The sequence below is a fragment of the Pipistrellus hanaki genome (assembly GCF_964339955.1).
Source record: "Pipistrellus hanaki genome assembly, chromosome: 1".
Classification (NCBI taxonomy): domain Eukaryota; kingdom Metazoa; phylum Chordata; class Mammalia; order Chiroptera; family Vespertilionidae; genus Pipistrellus; species Pipistrellus hanaki.
The window spans coordinates 119,905,407-119,922,041 of NC_140503.1; the positions used below are offsets into that span (position 1 = coordinate 119,905,407).

General features: G+C 39.4%; 1 protein-coding gene across 4 annotated transcripts in view; it reads left to right on the forward strand.

The window, feature by feature from the left end:
- Positions 1–16,635, forward strand: part of CACNB2 (calcium voltage-gated channel auxiliary subunit beta 2) — a 357,975-nt gene that overhangs the window by 203,842 nt on the left and 137,498 nt on the right. The gene's annotated exons all lie outside the window — the stretch shown is intronic.

Below are 16,635 nucleotides of genomic sequence, written 5' to 3' on the forward strand. Positions count from 1 at the left end.
TCCCTCCGTCTGAATACAAATCCTGAAATGTAGAAGTTTTCACATGTGGATTATTATACTCAACTAATGAGAGTATACTTGGTGACAAGTCAACATTTTAACTCTGAATGAGTGGTAATTGGGTATTTTAGTGCTGAAATTGCTTGTTACCTAAAACACTGCCACAAACTGAAGTTCTCTGATTTTTATAATTATATAGCTCACACAGAATTTATTTCTCTAAATTTGATGGCTTTATATCTATATATATATAAAGAGCCAGGGTCTATAACGTTTAGAACAACAGAAGGGATGACTGACCACCAAGCTGCATGCTCAGCTGGCTCAGTGGGTGGGGACTAGTGAGCGGGCTGACCCCTTGGAGAGAGTGAGAGAGAGGTGGGGCTGATCTGCCCTTGCCCCTCTCTCTCTCTCTCCAGGCATTGCTAGCATCTGAGCCTCTCTCTCTCTCCAAGAGATCAGCAGTTCAGCCTGCTGTGCAGCAGCCTGAGATGCTGACTGGCATAGAAACTGACCAATCAGAACCAAATCTGGGTGAACTGCAAGCAGCCAAAGGCTGCCTAGGAGGCAGAGCTTTTGACACTGACTGGCATAGAAACCAACCAATCAGAACTTAATCTGGGTGAACTGTAAAAGCAAAACCTAATGTGGGGGCTGAGTTGCGGTTTTAAGGGCAACAGCTGTTTGGTGTAAGGTGTAAGAAAGTGATTCAATTTTTAATGACTGGTTTGGCAGTGTAGTGCATATGGCTGGCTATCAATCCAGATATAAGGATTATGTATTTTTGTCTGCCAAGAGCATCTCCTCCTGCTGAAAAAGGCTCCTTCCCCCCCCCCGCCCTGTTTAAGCAATCCTATTCTATATAATCTATCTATACTAATAAAAGGGTAACATGCTAATTAGACCAGGTCAACCGGCCATCTTCCAGACATCCCACTTCTTTCTGGACAAAGCCATGGTGATGGAGGCCAAGGCAGAGGCAGTTAGGGGTGATCAGGTCAGGCGGGGAGGGCAGTTGGGGGCAACCAGGCTGGCAGGGGAGTGCAGTTAGGGGCAATCAGGCAGGCAGGCAGGTAGGCAGAGGCAGTTAGGAGTGATTAGGCAGGCAGGCATAGAGGTTAGGGGTGATCAGGCAGGTAGGCAGAGGGGTTAGGAGCAATCAGGAAGGCTGGCAGAGGCAGTTAGAAGTGATCAGGTGATCTCCTTGCCCTAACTGGTAGTGCATTGGCCTACTGACTGAAGAAGGGTTCCCGGTTTGATTATGGTCAATGGCATGCACCTTGGTTGTGGGCTCAATCCCCAATAGGAAGCATGCAGGAGGTAGCTGATGAATGCATCTCTCTCATCAATGTTTCTAAGTCTCTATCCTTCTCCCTTCCTATCTGTAAAATTCAATAAAATACCTTTTTTTTTTTTTAATACCGCTCCTTGATGTGATGTGACACATCATAACTGTAACAGGTGCTGTGTGATACATTTGAAAGTTGTTAAGAGAGTAAAGCCTAAGAGTTCTCATCACAAGGGAAAAATATTTCTTTCTTTTTGTTTTTGTATATCTATGTGAGATGATAGATATTAACTAAATTTATTGTGGCAGTCATTTCACAATACAATTGTCCCTTCAGATCTTCAGGGGATTGATTCCAGACCCTCATGGATACCAAAATTCAAAGATGCTCTTGTTTCTCATGTAAAATGGTGTATTATTGGCATGTAACCTACACACATCCTCCTTACACCTTAAATCATCCCTAGATTACTTATAATACCTAATATAATGCAAGTGTTATTTAAGTAGTTACTATATTGTTTAGGGAATGATAGGGAAAAAGTCTATGTGTGTTTAGTACAGATGCAGATATTCTAGGCCTAAGTGCAGAGATAAGACATGTGAGCAGCAACATAACTTTTTTTCACCAAAAATATTTTCATTAAATTACTAGAGGCTCAGTGCATGAAATGTGTGCACGGGGTGGGGGTGGTCTCCTCAGCCCAGCCTGCACCATCTTCAATCTGGGACCCCTTGGGAGATAACCGGCAGTTGGACATCCTTCTCACAATCTGGGACCACTGTCTCTTAACTGCTTTCCTGCCTGCCTGCCTGCCTGCCTGCCTGCCTGCCTGATCACCCCCAACTGCCCTCCCCCAACTGGCCTGGTTATTCCTTACTGCTAGCTTGGTTGTCCCTAACTGCCACCTCCCTGCCAGCCTGGTCACCCCCAACTGCCCCCCAGTCAGCCTGGTCACCCCTAACTGCCCCCCTGCTGGCCTAGTTGCCCATTATTGCCCCCCCCTGCTGACTTGGTCACCCCAACTGACCCCCCCAACCTGGTCGCCCCTTACTGCCTCCCCTTCTGGCATGGATGCCATCAGCTGCCCCCCCCCTCCTGCCAACCTGGTCACCTCTCATTGCCCCCCTCTGCTGGCCTGGTTGCCCCTCACTGCCCCCCTCCCCCTGCTGGCCTGGTCACCCCCAACTGCTCCCCTCTGTGGGCTTGATCACTCCACGCAGCCTGCTCCTCAGATGTTTGGTCACCCCTCACTAGCCCCCTGCTGGCCTGGTCACCCCACACAGCCTATTCGGTTGTCTGTTCAATTGCAATGCTCACCTAGGCTTTTATATATATATAGATTGAAGTAACATGGGTTAATAAGATTATACATTGAGTGACCAGATTATTATGATCTCTGAACGCATAATAATCTGGCCACTTTGCATGAGGGGAAGGAACTATTATATGGATGGTCCTACTTTTAATCACTTTCAAAAGTAAGTGAGAAATTATTAATTAGGAAAATAACTTTTGCAGGTTATTTGTAGAGAAAAATGTAGCAGAATATTCTTAGTTTTTCAGATCACTACAGAAAATATGAGGAGGAAAACATTAAAGAATATCCCAGCTGGGGGAATCATACTTTTTAGAAGATGTGTAGAATTTTCCCCAGGTAATCCTCGTGTAATCCAAATTGTATCAGCCCTTTACACCCCATGTGAAGAAAACTGTAGTGCCCTCCCTCTAGGATGGGCTGCCTTGCTTGAAAGCATCCCCAAGAGTCAGTCTGAAGAATGAGAGCAGTGGCTTTTCTGAAAGTAGAAACAATGAAGTTAACAGGGTTGTAAAATCCTCACTGCAGAGACCACATCTTCAGACACAGTGCCAGCTGGGAAAATTATACTCCTGGCTGCTGTCCTTTGGTTCTGTTGTCAGCAATAAACATGTAGGAGCTCCCACCTCCCCTGTCTAATAGAAGGTTCACTTTCCTGTGATTTAATTGCCTGCAGAGGCTGTTAGTGTGGAGCTAGAATTGTACTAGGGAGCATGTATGAAATGTGTGGTTCACACAGGCGGAAGGAGGGGCTGCTAACAGTGCACATGCACCAGGTGGCTTACCCAAGCTCCAAACTCCTGCTGTCTGTAGGCAAGTGGGGCCCATCCATTCCAGACATCTCTCTGGACATAATGTGGAGACATCCATATCCTTGGCTGTTTGTGGAAATTACAAAAGGACAATTAGAAAATGATTGAACTTCCATTTTTGGAGTGAGACTTTCATGTCTTTTTACCATATCATTATCTTCAAAATAATTATATATAACTAGAGGCCTGGTGTATGAAATTCATGCAAGAGGGCAGGGGAGTCCCCTCAACCTGGCCTGCAATGATACCAGCGATCCGTGCCCCCACCTCTGGCCAGAGGCCCCTTCCTCCGCTATGGGAGCTGTCATCTTTGTGATGGAGTGATGGTTAATTTTCATATTACCCTTTTATTAGATAGGATTATAAATGGTGTGCAGTGGGGCTCTGATATTAATTTGTGTTTTTCAAATTACTGAAAAAGGCTATAACTCTTAGGCAGAGAAAAAAAACAGTGCCCTGCCACTGGTCGGATCTCTTAGTTTCTAGTGTGGTCAAGATTTGGCCAGATTTTTCAGGAGGGCTGTCTCCTCTGATCGGCTTTGCAAATGCATATCACCCAGGAACTGTTTTTCTTTCTTTTTTAAAAAAAATATATTTTATTGATTTTTTTACAGAGAGGAAGGGAGAGGGATAGAGAGTTAGAAATATTAGTGAAAGAGAAACATAGATCAGATGCCTCCTGCACACCCCCTACTGGGGATGTGCCCACAACCAAGGTACATGCCTTTGACCGGAATCAAACTGGGGACCCTTCAGTCTGCAGGCTAACGCTCTATCCACTGAGCCAAACTGGTTTTGGCCTGTTTTTCTTTTTGCTTACAGTTCTATCTCATATTTGGATGCCCCATTGGCAGGAAATTTAGATGTTAGATTATTTGCTGAACAATGCAGTGAGTCCACAGAAGTTGTCTTTTTACCTGCTTAACACCCAATATCACCCAAAGTTTGATATGATAGACAAATACTTTATTCATTTGACTAAAAACACTTATCGAACACTTACTATATAGCAAGGTGAGTGCCAGGTAATCAGCAGGAGCAGAAGATCCAAACGCTAACAAAATGAAGTCCCTGTCACTATAACAGCCCACCACTTCTGTCAGGTCTGGAGGCAAGAGGATCAACAGAAACCCAAACTGATCAAGGCCAATTTTAATTTAGAATTCTCCTTGAAGCTCCATATGGAAATTTGGCCATGGGGAAAGAGCGGACATGCAGCCCCCTTGTTCCATTGGGCTCTCTCATTCACTGGGTCAATTCTGAGACACCCCTCCTCTCCTGCCCTCCATCCCCCCTTGCAACAATCAGTGTCAGCTTCCTGCCTCTATCAGTGGACACATCTTGGGAGAAACTTGAATATTTTTCATCATAAAAATAAAGTATACCTCTTCTTCAATTGAAAAAAAATTGCAAGTAATGGCTGTATATATGGAAAATTTACAACAAAAACTGAACATATGGATTTTGTAAATCTCTATAGAAAAATGACCTAGAAATTTTATTTAAAAAAATTTTTAAGTATAATGAATACTGTAAACAAACATATTCACAGCCTCAGGTGTCCTCCTCCAAGGTAACCATTGTTACCAATTCCTTGGGTGGCCAGGCATAGAAGTTCTCAGTGTTGAATGAACAGTAAAATCACATGCAGAGCTTTGAAAAAAAAAAAAAAAAAAAACCCTGACTGGTTCTGCCCCTCAAAGCTTCTGGTTGAATTGGTCTGGAATATGGTTCAGGCACAGAGATTTTTCTCCAGATAACTTTAATGTGCAGCCACTTAAATATTCTAGAGATACCCTAAATACTAATATAGTATGTATTTTTAAAATAATAGTTATATAACTGATAGCAGACCAGTACCCACTGTTTTTGCCTCGTTCTTTTTTTACCCTATAAAATATATCTTGGAGATTGTTGCCTGTTAGCACATATTGGTAGGTATACATAAATCCCGGTCTTACTCATTTTAATTTCTGAATATTATGCCATCATATGGATGCCACATAACTGGATGCAACTGTCCACTTCCCTAGTGATGGATGGGCAGTTCTGTCATTTAATGTATTTTGTTAACACAAATAATGCCATAATGAACATTCTTATATAGTAACTGGAGGCCCAATGCACAATATTTGTGCAAGACTATGCATTCCTTTCCTCTGGCTGCTGCCACCAGCTTCCCTCTGGCACCTGGGACCCAGGCTTTCCTCCGGCCACCGCAAACACGCCCTGGACCTGGGCTTCCCTTGTGGCCCCAGCTTCGTCTGGAAGGACATCCAGTCTACTTAGCATATTATACTTTTATTATTATAGATACAAACACTGATATTTCTTTGACTTTTGCTCCTTTTAAAAACTTCATAACTAAAGTTGGGAATTCTTTTTCTGTGAATACCTCTTCTATTTTTTTTTTTATTTTTTTGCCTCTTTTTTTTTTCCTTTGTAGGATTCTTGGTGTTTTTTTGTTTGTTTGTTTGTTTGTTTGTTTGTTTGTTTTTTTCTTATTGAGTTCCAAAATATATTACTATATGAAGGAAATAAATGCTTTATCAAAACTTGATAGATTTTCCAGTTTTATTGACCTTTTGTTTTATTTGATTTTCAATTCTATGTAGTAAAACATATGGCTCTTATGTTTTTAACTTTGACATATCAACTGGTAGTTGATCCCGGTACTGTGAGCTACTTGAGGACAAGAATCTTCAGTGCCTGACATGGAGCAGGTGTTTTCTGAAACAATTGTTGTCTGTAAGCATGATGATGAAGAATCATTTAAGGTGATTCCATATATGCATGCAGAAGACATTAAGGAAATAATGGTATCACCATAATTCAATTTCCTCTGTAATAGAATGCATCAACTCATACCTGAAATACTGACTACATATCCATCTGACTTTCTCAAAAGCCTTTCTCTTTTGCTCATTAAGCTCTCGCTCCTGGATCATGCTCCTCTTCAAGTTGGTCCGTCTGCCTTAGAACATTGTCCCATCCCTCTTTCTGTAATGCTTGCCTGCAAACTTCAAAACCCATTCTACCCCTATGTTCATAGCAGCACAATTTACCATAGCTAAGATTTGGAAACCTAAGTGTTCATCAGTAGATGAGTGGATTAAAAAACTGTGGCACATCTACACAATGGAATACTATGGTGCTATAAAAAGGAAGGAATGCCTACCATTTGCAACAGCATGGATGGAACTGGGGAGCATTATGCTAAGTGAAATAAGCCAGTTAGAGAAAAAATAAATATCACATGATCTCACTCATTTATGCAATATAATGAACAACATATACTGTGAATAAAAACAGATCCAGAGACAGAGAAGCATTGATCAGACCATCAAACCTCAGTAGGGGAGGGTGGGGAGAAGGAGGAGAGATCAACCAAAGGACTTGTATGTATGTGTATAAGCATAACTAATGGACACAGACAACAGGGCGGGTGAAGGCATGAGTGGAGGGGATGGGGGGTAATGGGGAAATAAGGACACATATGTAACAGTATAATCAATAAAGAAATTTAAAAAAAAAAACAACTAAATACGCTTTTCCTTATAGAAGCCTCTTCTTAGTCTTCTTGTACATTATCTCATAACACCCTGTGCTTCTCCTTCACAGTCACCATCAAGGTTGCAGAGTAATTATTTGTGCTCTTCTGTAATGCCTGTCTCCCTCACTAGGCTTAAATCAGTCATGTCTTCTCCCCATGGGCACTGGCACTGGGGATAAGAAGGTGAAGAAAACCTAACTCTCCAACCCCAGCATCAGCTCTGCATTCTGAGGTCTGTGTGCTGGGGAGGTGGAGGTAAGAATAATGATGTTTAGTTATACACAATGTTAGAAGATTGTCATTGAAATCAAGTAGAAGACTTAGTGTGTGTCTTTGGTTTGGAGAGTCCGAGTCTGAGTTCTCTTTTAACAGTAGTGTCATCAGATATATGAAACTAGGGGCCCAGTGCATGAATTCGTGCACCTTGAAAGGATCTGTGGGCTGCGAGGCTGCAGTGGGCACAGGGGTGGGTCTCGGCTCATTCTCTGCTCCCCTGCCCAAGCCCTCCCACCGTGGCCCATGGTCCCCTGTCTACCAGCAGTCCTGCTCCTGCCGCCACCGCTCCCATGTGCTAATGGTGTCGGCCCCACTCGCACCCCTGACAGCATAGAGCAATTAGAGCCGGCACCAACAGTGGGTGAGGGTGGTGGCTAGGCTCCATCGCCCCTCAGGAGCAGGGAGAGGTCGAGAAGCCCTCAGGGGTGATCAGGGTCAGCGCTAGGCACCAGCAGCGGGTGTGAGCAACAGCTCTGGTGCCAGAAGCCGACGTGAGAAGGGCTGGCACCAGCAGCAGGTGCAAATACCAGATGGAACCACAGCATAGGAGCAAAGAATTTTTAGTAATCACCAGAGGCTCACACCCATGACAGCATCCGGCACCCCCCTTGGTCTGGCATCCCCACTCACCTGCTCCACCATCGCACCAAGGCAGATGCTTACCACGTTCCACGTGCGCCCCCCGGTTGTTCAGTTGTTGAGTTCCACCGTTCGTTCTATTTGCAAATTAGGGTTTTTTTATATAGAGCTACTCATTCTCTACCAGCCCATGAAACAGTAGTCACCAAGCCATAGAGAAAAGGTGCCAGGTGGTGGTCAGTAGCAGGCCTTTTCTAATCTTTACCAAATTGCTGTGCTATTTTGCCCTGCTTGATGAAAGTTTTGCCATCATTGAAGTTCAATATACTTTTAAACTTAAAATAGCATGTCTCCTAGTCATTTGGACGGCTGCAATAAAATACCAGAGATTGAGTGGCTTATTAACAACCGACATTCATTTCTAACAGTTTTAGAAGCTAGGAGGTCTATGATCAAGACCCTAGAACAGTGGTCGGCAAACTCATTAGTCAACAGAGCCAAATATCAACAGTACAACGATTGAAATTTCATTGAAGAGCCAAAATTTTTACACTTAATCTTCTTCTAACGCCACTTCTTTAAAATAGACTTGCCCAGGCCGTGGTATTTTGTAGAAGAACAACACTCAAGGGGCCAAAGAGCCACAGTTTGCCGACCACAGCCCTAGACGATTCAGTGTCTAATGAGAGCCTGCTCTCTGGTTCATAGATGTCCGACCTCCTTTCCTGTGTCCTCACATGGGGAAAGGAGGCCTAGAAAACTCTCTGGAGTCTCTTTAATAAGAACATTAACCTGACTCATGAGAGCTCCACCCCAATGACCTAATCACTTCCCAAAAGCCCCACCTCCAAATAGCATCACATTGGGCATTTAGGTTTCAACATCTGAATATTGGGGATACAGAAGTAAATATTTTTATTGCAAATATTCAATACATGATGCCATATTCAGTCAGTAATACTATGTATTGAATATTTTCAATTAAAATTCTTATTTCTGAAATAGGAAATATTATATGAACTGCTTTTTACCAAGTGTCTATGTCCCATGTTTTGTTAAATGTTCTTAACATTATCTGGATTTTCTAACATCAGTATTTTTATTAACATAACCAATAGCTTGGTTTTATTTCCAGCAAAACGTTCTAAAATGTGCAGCCTACTTCTTAACATAGATTAGTGTGAACCAGATTGTCTCTATCGTTCTCAAATCACCCCTGAAGGCAGGTTAGCTGCTTAAAGGGATGCATTAACTGTTTTAGGTCAGTAGGGTACTTTTCGGTGCTTTATTATTAAATGCTCCATGCCACTGGTGCTTTCCAGCCAAATCCCTGATCGTGTAGCCTATTTTTAATGTAAAATCTCTCTGAGCCAAAGTCATCTCTTTCTGGAAGGTGAGCCTCTTACAGCAGGATATTAACAATTTACTACCAAATTACAGAGTCATTTGGCCTGCTTACGTATTTACCTGGTATCAAAAAAGTATTTAAAGTCATATTAGAAAAGCCTCATGTTTCTATGGAGGTTTAAAATAATTATCTTAATACATTTTTTATAGAGTAATATAATACTTGAAAATATTAGCATTTCATGTCTAAGTACTTTTATTTTAATTATATCTGATATAATTCAACATTTTTTCAATGGGCTTAAAGAGTCTTTCAGGAGATCCAGAGCTTGTTTCCTTCCCCATGTGCAAAAAAAACTATCAAGGTTAAATCAACCAATTAGAGAAAATATGTCTCTGAAAATCCTATTTTTTGCAACACCAAAAATATTTCCAGGGTATTTTGCTAGACATTTTAATTGTAATAAGAAAGATCTTTTAAATTCTATTCATAAAAATGATAACATTACAGAAAAGTTTTTAAATTAGCCCTGAAATTAAAACAAACAAACAAACAAAAACAAGGTGGGGGGGACAATCAAACCCTATTTCTTTTGTCATTTTTGTGTACTCCCGGTATTTTTACCAACATAGTGTATGTATTTTTAGAAGTGATTCAGGCTTTTAAGTATTTCTTTTACCAAATATAATCATTATAAATACTTTTGTTTGCTCTTTAGCCTTGTAACTAAAATTAAGGTTTGTATAATTTATTAAGTGTGTGGACCATAATTTAAGAATTGTAAGCTATGTCCCAGAAGTGAAATCATTAGTCTAGATATGTGTTAGTCTACATATCTAGTTACAAATAAAAAGACCATTGTTTTCCCAAAGGATTGTATGAAAGTCACAAAACCACCAAGATGGGAAAGCATCAGTTTTCATGTCTCCTCACAACATTGTGAATTGGTACTTTGCTAAAAATAGGGCTAATTTAATGAGGAAATGGGGTTGTGTTTAATTTAGTGAGGCTGAACAACCCTTCTAGATGTTTGTGACAAGTTGAGTAGTTAGTGAATTTTTAAATTCATAACCTCTGTCTAAATCTATTTACCTCTTATAGGTTTTCTTACCAGTTAGCATAGTACCTTCTGTATGTGCAAAGAAAGTTTCAAAGGTCAGATCTTTAAGGACTGAAACCATATCCCTTTTCACAGCTGTGTGGCTCCTTGGAGGATGCATATGATTACTATCCTTAAATGTCTGTGGATTGACTGTTCATTGCCACCTGGCAGAATTCGCCCTGAAAGGCCAAGATTTGCTGTTTGTTCCGCCATGCAAGGAAAGGCTCACAGCTGGACATGCCATCTTTTGATGTAACCTTTATTTAGTCATAGAGAGCCCGCGAAGTTGTCCCAGAATTTTGTATTTGTTCAGTTAGTCAGTTATCTTCCTTTGAGTATGCTACTCAAAATTGCCAGAAAAAGCATCTTCCTCCTTGCTGGCTGGATTTCTTAAACATTCTCTTAATAAACGTGTGCAGGGTCACGTTTTCTGCTGTGAATTTAAGTTCTATCCCCATGGAAATACTGTAAGGGTACTGCATGATACATGGAAGTTAGTACTAAAGAGTCATATAGTATGTCATATTTACAATTTTTAACCATATGCAAGAACATTTTCAAGAATATTCCTTCTAGTAGCTTTGATTCAGCATGCTCATTTTGTGGGGGCAAGTCTGGAAAAAAATTACACGACTTGCCTCTGGCTATACAATGAGTCATTAGCAGCTTTAGAATTGGAACTTTGAGTCCCTGGAAGGAAGAAGTGGAGTTAATGGGAAAAGAAGCTTCCTAGAACATAAGCATTAATCATATTTTTCAAAATATAAAATCTCTCCTAAATTCCTTGGAAGATGGATGCTCTATAAACTTTCAATGTAATTACTTTTTGTGTGTGAGTGGTTTGCTTGTTATGGAACTGGTTTATTTAACCAACTGACCTATAGTTGACATTTACACTAAGTTAACACATTTAGTATTTATTTAAGCTTATTATAAAACACCAAATATTATATCTTCAGGCTGAAATGTTTGCTTGATAATTTTACTCACTATAGAAAATATTTATTGGTCACTCACTCTGGGTCAGATTACTGTGGGGTTTTTTTGTTTGTTTGTTTGTTTTTTTAAGAGGCATAAGAATGTTTAGGAAAATTGAGAAATGTTTAAGAATGCTAAAAAGGACTTCATATAGTGGAAGAGATTCAAGATGTAGGATGTGATGGAGAATAGGATCTTTCCAGTAACCTTTATTCTTTCATTCAACAAATGTTCACAGAGCATGTATTCTGTGCCGGGCACTATTCTAGGCACTGGGATGAATGAATGAATGAAGAAAACAAAACACAATCTCTGCCCTCATGGATGTTATATTCTAGAGGAGGGAGATAGACACTAAACAATAAACATAACAAATTATATATTGTATGTTAGAAAGTAAAAGCACTATTTCTTAAAAGTAGGACAGGGTAAGTGAGATTAGAGATACTGGGGTGAGCAGTAGGGTTACAGTTTTAAACAGGATGGTTCCAGAAAGCCTCTTTGAGAAGGCGATGTTTGAGTAAACTTGAAGGAGATGATAGGCAGGCATGTGAAAAGCTAAGGAGAGAAGATTCCTGCTACCTTTGGGGAACATCAAGGAGACCTATGAGGTTGGCACTGAAAGGAGGTTGTATAGTATGAGTGGAGGGTGTAGGAAATGAGTGGAAGAGGAGACTTAGAAGAAGCAGCCAACGGGCAAGAGAAAGAGCAACATGTAAAAGGAGAGAGAGATTTCTTGGAAGCCAAGTTGAGAAAGTGAATAAAGAACACAGAATAATATTAAACAGCTATGCAAAATGCTACTGATGGTTAAGATGAGCACTGAGAATTCACTACTGGATTTAGCCACATATCGTTGATGATTTTGAGTAGTTTTGGTGGAGTGGTAGAAGAGAGTAGGTCTAAGAGAGAATTGGAATGAGTAGGAGCAACTTCTTTGAGGCATTTTTTTCTGCAAAGAAGAACAAAGGAATAGAGTAGGAGCTGTCAAGAAAATGGAGTTAAAGAAAGGTTTTCTTGGGCAACAAGAAATACTACACTACATGTATGTATGCTAATTGGAATGATTCAATAGAAAGACTAATGGTAGTGATGTCCATGCAGAGTTTCTATACCCACCATGAATTCCAATACCAAAAATTTCTTACATATGATTCATTCATTCCTTTTCTCTCATTTAATGTGTTAATATTTTGAGAAAGTCCACCTCTCCCAAGCACTGTTTTTCGGCTTCTTGCCTGCTCATTCCCATTCTCATGACTTAAAGGTGAAGTTTTTTGTAAGGAATGATACTATTGAATAGAATGAAAAATTCTTGTCATCTATCACCATCCATAAATATTTTGAAACGCCTAAACCCTCCTATACACACACACACACACACACACACACACACACACACACACACACATAAATAAATAAATAAATAAATAAATAAATAAATAAATAAATAAAAATAAAAAAATGATGTATTATAATTAGGAAGGACAATTGTTTATCCTTTACTTGAAATCCAAACTTAAAATAATATTAAAATTAGCTATCTAATTTTAACTTTTTCAAAATGTTGCTGTTTTTTTTAACCTGGCTGGTGTGGCTCAGTAGGTTAGACATCATCCTGTGATCACACACAAAAGGCCTGTGTGATTCCTGGTCAGGGTACATGCCCCAGTTGTGGGTTTGGTCCCTGATATTGGAAATGTGGGAGGAGCTGATCGATGTTCTGCTCTCATGTTGATGTTTCTCTTTCTCTCTCCCTCTCCCTCCGTCTCTCTAAATGTCAATAAAAACATGGGGGTGGGGAGAAAGATTCTTTTTGTCTGTCAAATTTTGCAAATATTGTACAGAGGCTCTTATACAAAATATAAATCGCCATCATACCCTCACTTTAGACCTATGGTTTGCACTCTAATCCCTTCATCTTCTGTGCTGCACACTAGCAGCTATTGTTGAACTGAAAGGTTACTTGGGAGACACATGAATTCCAGCCAGATTCAGGCAACATCAGCTGCCAAAGAGGCTACTGAAGGCCAGCTTGCCAAGTCATGTTCATTTTCAGGGAAGAGAGAAAAATTTAAGTAGCCAGTTTCTTGACTTCCATTGTTTTCTTGTTCTATTATACTGTGTACTTTCCATTGTAGATAAATAATGAAAAGAATGCTTTATAATTTTGAGCTACTTCGATGTGAGGAAAATTTCAGGGTAGCAGCCAACTCTTTGAATCCTTCTTTCCACCAAATAGCATTACATTGACAAATTATCTGTGTTTTATTGAACCTTCATTGTATCTTCACTGCCTTTGGGGAAGATAAATTTGAGAAGCTGTGTATGTGTGAGTGTGTGTGTGTGTGTGTGTGTGTGTGTAAGAGAAAGAGAGAATGAACCAAATTTAGCAAAGATATTTCATCATGACATTTATGACCATTAGAAATGGTTATAAGTGTCCCTTAAAGACAAAAATGTTTTTGATTAATAGAAATATCAGTTGCAGCTACAGATATGTTCTAGCTTTTATTTTTTAAGAAGTGATTTATGCATGGAACTTGAATTCAAAGTGCTCCAACCTCCATTATTAGTTTTATAACCAAAGTCAGATATCTTAACTTCTCTTTGCCTCAGTTTTTTAATGAGTAAAAATTGAGATAATTAGATTATTTAATGTTTCTGAATCAACACATTATCTAGCATAGGGTATGCATTCACTAAAAATTAGCAATTATTATCATTTATATACATACTCTAATAGAAATAAATTGATTAACCTCATTATTAGCATAATATAGAACAATCTCAAAAATTTACTGACTTTAAGCTTTAAGAGATAGTACTGGATGTAGAAGGAAGACAATCAAAGAACTTTGTTTAAATCTCAGAAGTGATTGTTCCAATAAAGTGGAATTTAGTGGCAATTTAAATACCACTTCTGATTAAGAAAATAAAATATGTGTAAGTAGTTTTTCTGTAAAGTGATTCTATGTAAACAAAAAGGATTCCCAGTTCTAGGTGTGCTGGAATGTGTATCTACCTGCAGGATGAACTGAGAGGAGAGGGATTTGGAAAAGATCTTAAATACTCCGGAAAAGTACCATGTTACCTGTACTGACTTCTTCTCACTTTTTCAAACTACTAAGCATTCCTTGTCCAGGGCCTTAGCATATTCTGTTCTCTCTGTCTAGACATTTCTTTTCTCAAAATATTGCAGGGCTAACTTTTTTCTTTATCCTTTAGGTTAAATATCACCTCCTAATGTCATATCATCCTAACAAAATTAGCATCTTCCCACCACCATAATTTTATCTCAGTCTGTTTAATTTTTTTTTCATTATAATTGGTTTTCAATAACTTTTTTTTAAAGTAGTCTCTTTCACTAGAATATAAAGCTCCACAATGGAAAGAAAGTTTTAATCCTTCTCACAATCATATTCCCAGAATTTAACTTACAGTTACAGCACTTACAGTTCTAAATGCATGGTTTTGTGGTGTTGGTGTTTTGTTTTGTTTTCAGTACAACTTAATGTCAATACATACTATAACCATACAAAGTTTATAAATTTTCCCAAGCTCTTGAGAAAATTAAAGCTATCATTTTAGCTTTTACATAATCACAAAAGTATCACACAGGAATGAACTTACATATTATAGATTACCTTTACTTCTGTTAATATTTTTGACCTTAAGCCAAAAGGTAGGCCAGTCACATATGAGATTTCATTACTAGATGTATTTGAGCAGAAATGATGTGACAATTGCAAACTGAAGTATACAGTAGCAATGAAAATGAGCTTCGTCTCAATAGCCTACATCAGTGGTCGGCAAACAGGGTCTCTGCGAGCCCCATGTGGCTCTTTGGCCCCTTGATTGTGGCTCTTCCACAAAATACCATGGCCTGAGTGAGTCTATTTTGAAGAAGTGGCATTAGAAGAAGTTTAAGTTTTAAAAAATTGGCTCTCAAAAGAAATTTCAATTGTTGTACTGTTGATATTTGGCTCTGTTGACTAATGATGTCAGGAACACTTTTTTTTCCTTCAATTTTTAGTGTCAGAAATTCTCATTATCAGTGAAAAGTGCATGGTTGTTTTCTTTATTGATTGAGGTATTACATATGTGTCCTTATTCCTCCATTTCCCCCCAGTCCTCCACTCATGCCCTCATCCCCATAAGTGTCTGTGTCCACTGGTTAGGCTCATATGCATGCATACAAGTCCTTTGGTTGATCTCTTCCCCCTACCCCAATCCTCCCCTTCCTTTCCTCTGAGGTTTGACGGTCTGATCAATGCTTCTCTGTCTCTGGATCTGTTTTTGTTCATCAGTTTATGTTGTTCATTATATTCCACAAATGAATGAGATCATGTGATATTTATATTTCTCTGACTGGCTTGTTTCATTTAGCATAATGCTCTCTAGGTCCATCTGTGCTGTTAGCAAATAATAGGCATTCCTTCCTTTTTACCGCAGCATAATATTCCATTGTGTAGATGTGCCAATTTTCTAATCCACTCATTTGATGATGGGCACTTAGACTGTTTCCAAATCTTAGCTATGGTGAATTGTGCTGCTATGAACATAGGGGTGCATATATCCTTTCTGATCAGTGTTTCTGGTTTCTTGGGATATGTTCCTAGACCTGAGATTACTGGGTCAAATGGTAGCTCCATTTTTAGTTGTTGTTTTTTTTTTTAATACATTTTATTGATTTTTTTACAGAGAGGAGGGAGAGGAATAGAGAGTTAAAAACATCGATGAGAGAGAAACATCAATCACTTGCCTCCTGCACACCCCCTACTGGGGATGTGCCTGCTACCAAGGTGCATGCTCTTGACTGGAATCAAACCTGGGACCCTTCAGTCTGCAGGCCAATGCTCTATCCACCGAGCCAAACCAGTTAGGACCATTTTTAATTTTTTGAGGAAACTCCATACTGTTCTCAGTGGTGCACCAGTCTCTCATTGTTGTTTTGAAAAAGCATCTCTTGGATGATTAATGACTTTGAGCATGTTTTTATATGTCTCTTGGACTTTTATATGTCCCCTTTCAAAAAGAATCTATTTAGGTTCCTTACCCATTTTTTGATTGGATTGTTTATACTGCTCCTAGGGCAATGGAAACTAAAGAGAAAATAAACTAATGGACTACACCAAAATAAAAAGCTTCTGCGCAGCAAAAGAAACCATCAACAAAACAACAAGAAAGCCCATTGCATGGGAGAACATATTTGCCAATGTTATCTCTGATAAAGGTTTAATCTCCAACATTTATAGGGGGCTCATACAACCTGAAAGTATGTGGTTTTGTTTCTGAAGAAACCAACAAAGCATGAAGAGCAATTCATTTTCTTAGAGAGATCCAAATCTCCTCACAGAAAAAAAAAGTTAATTACTTT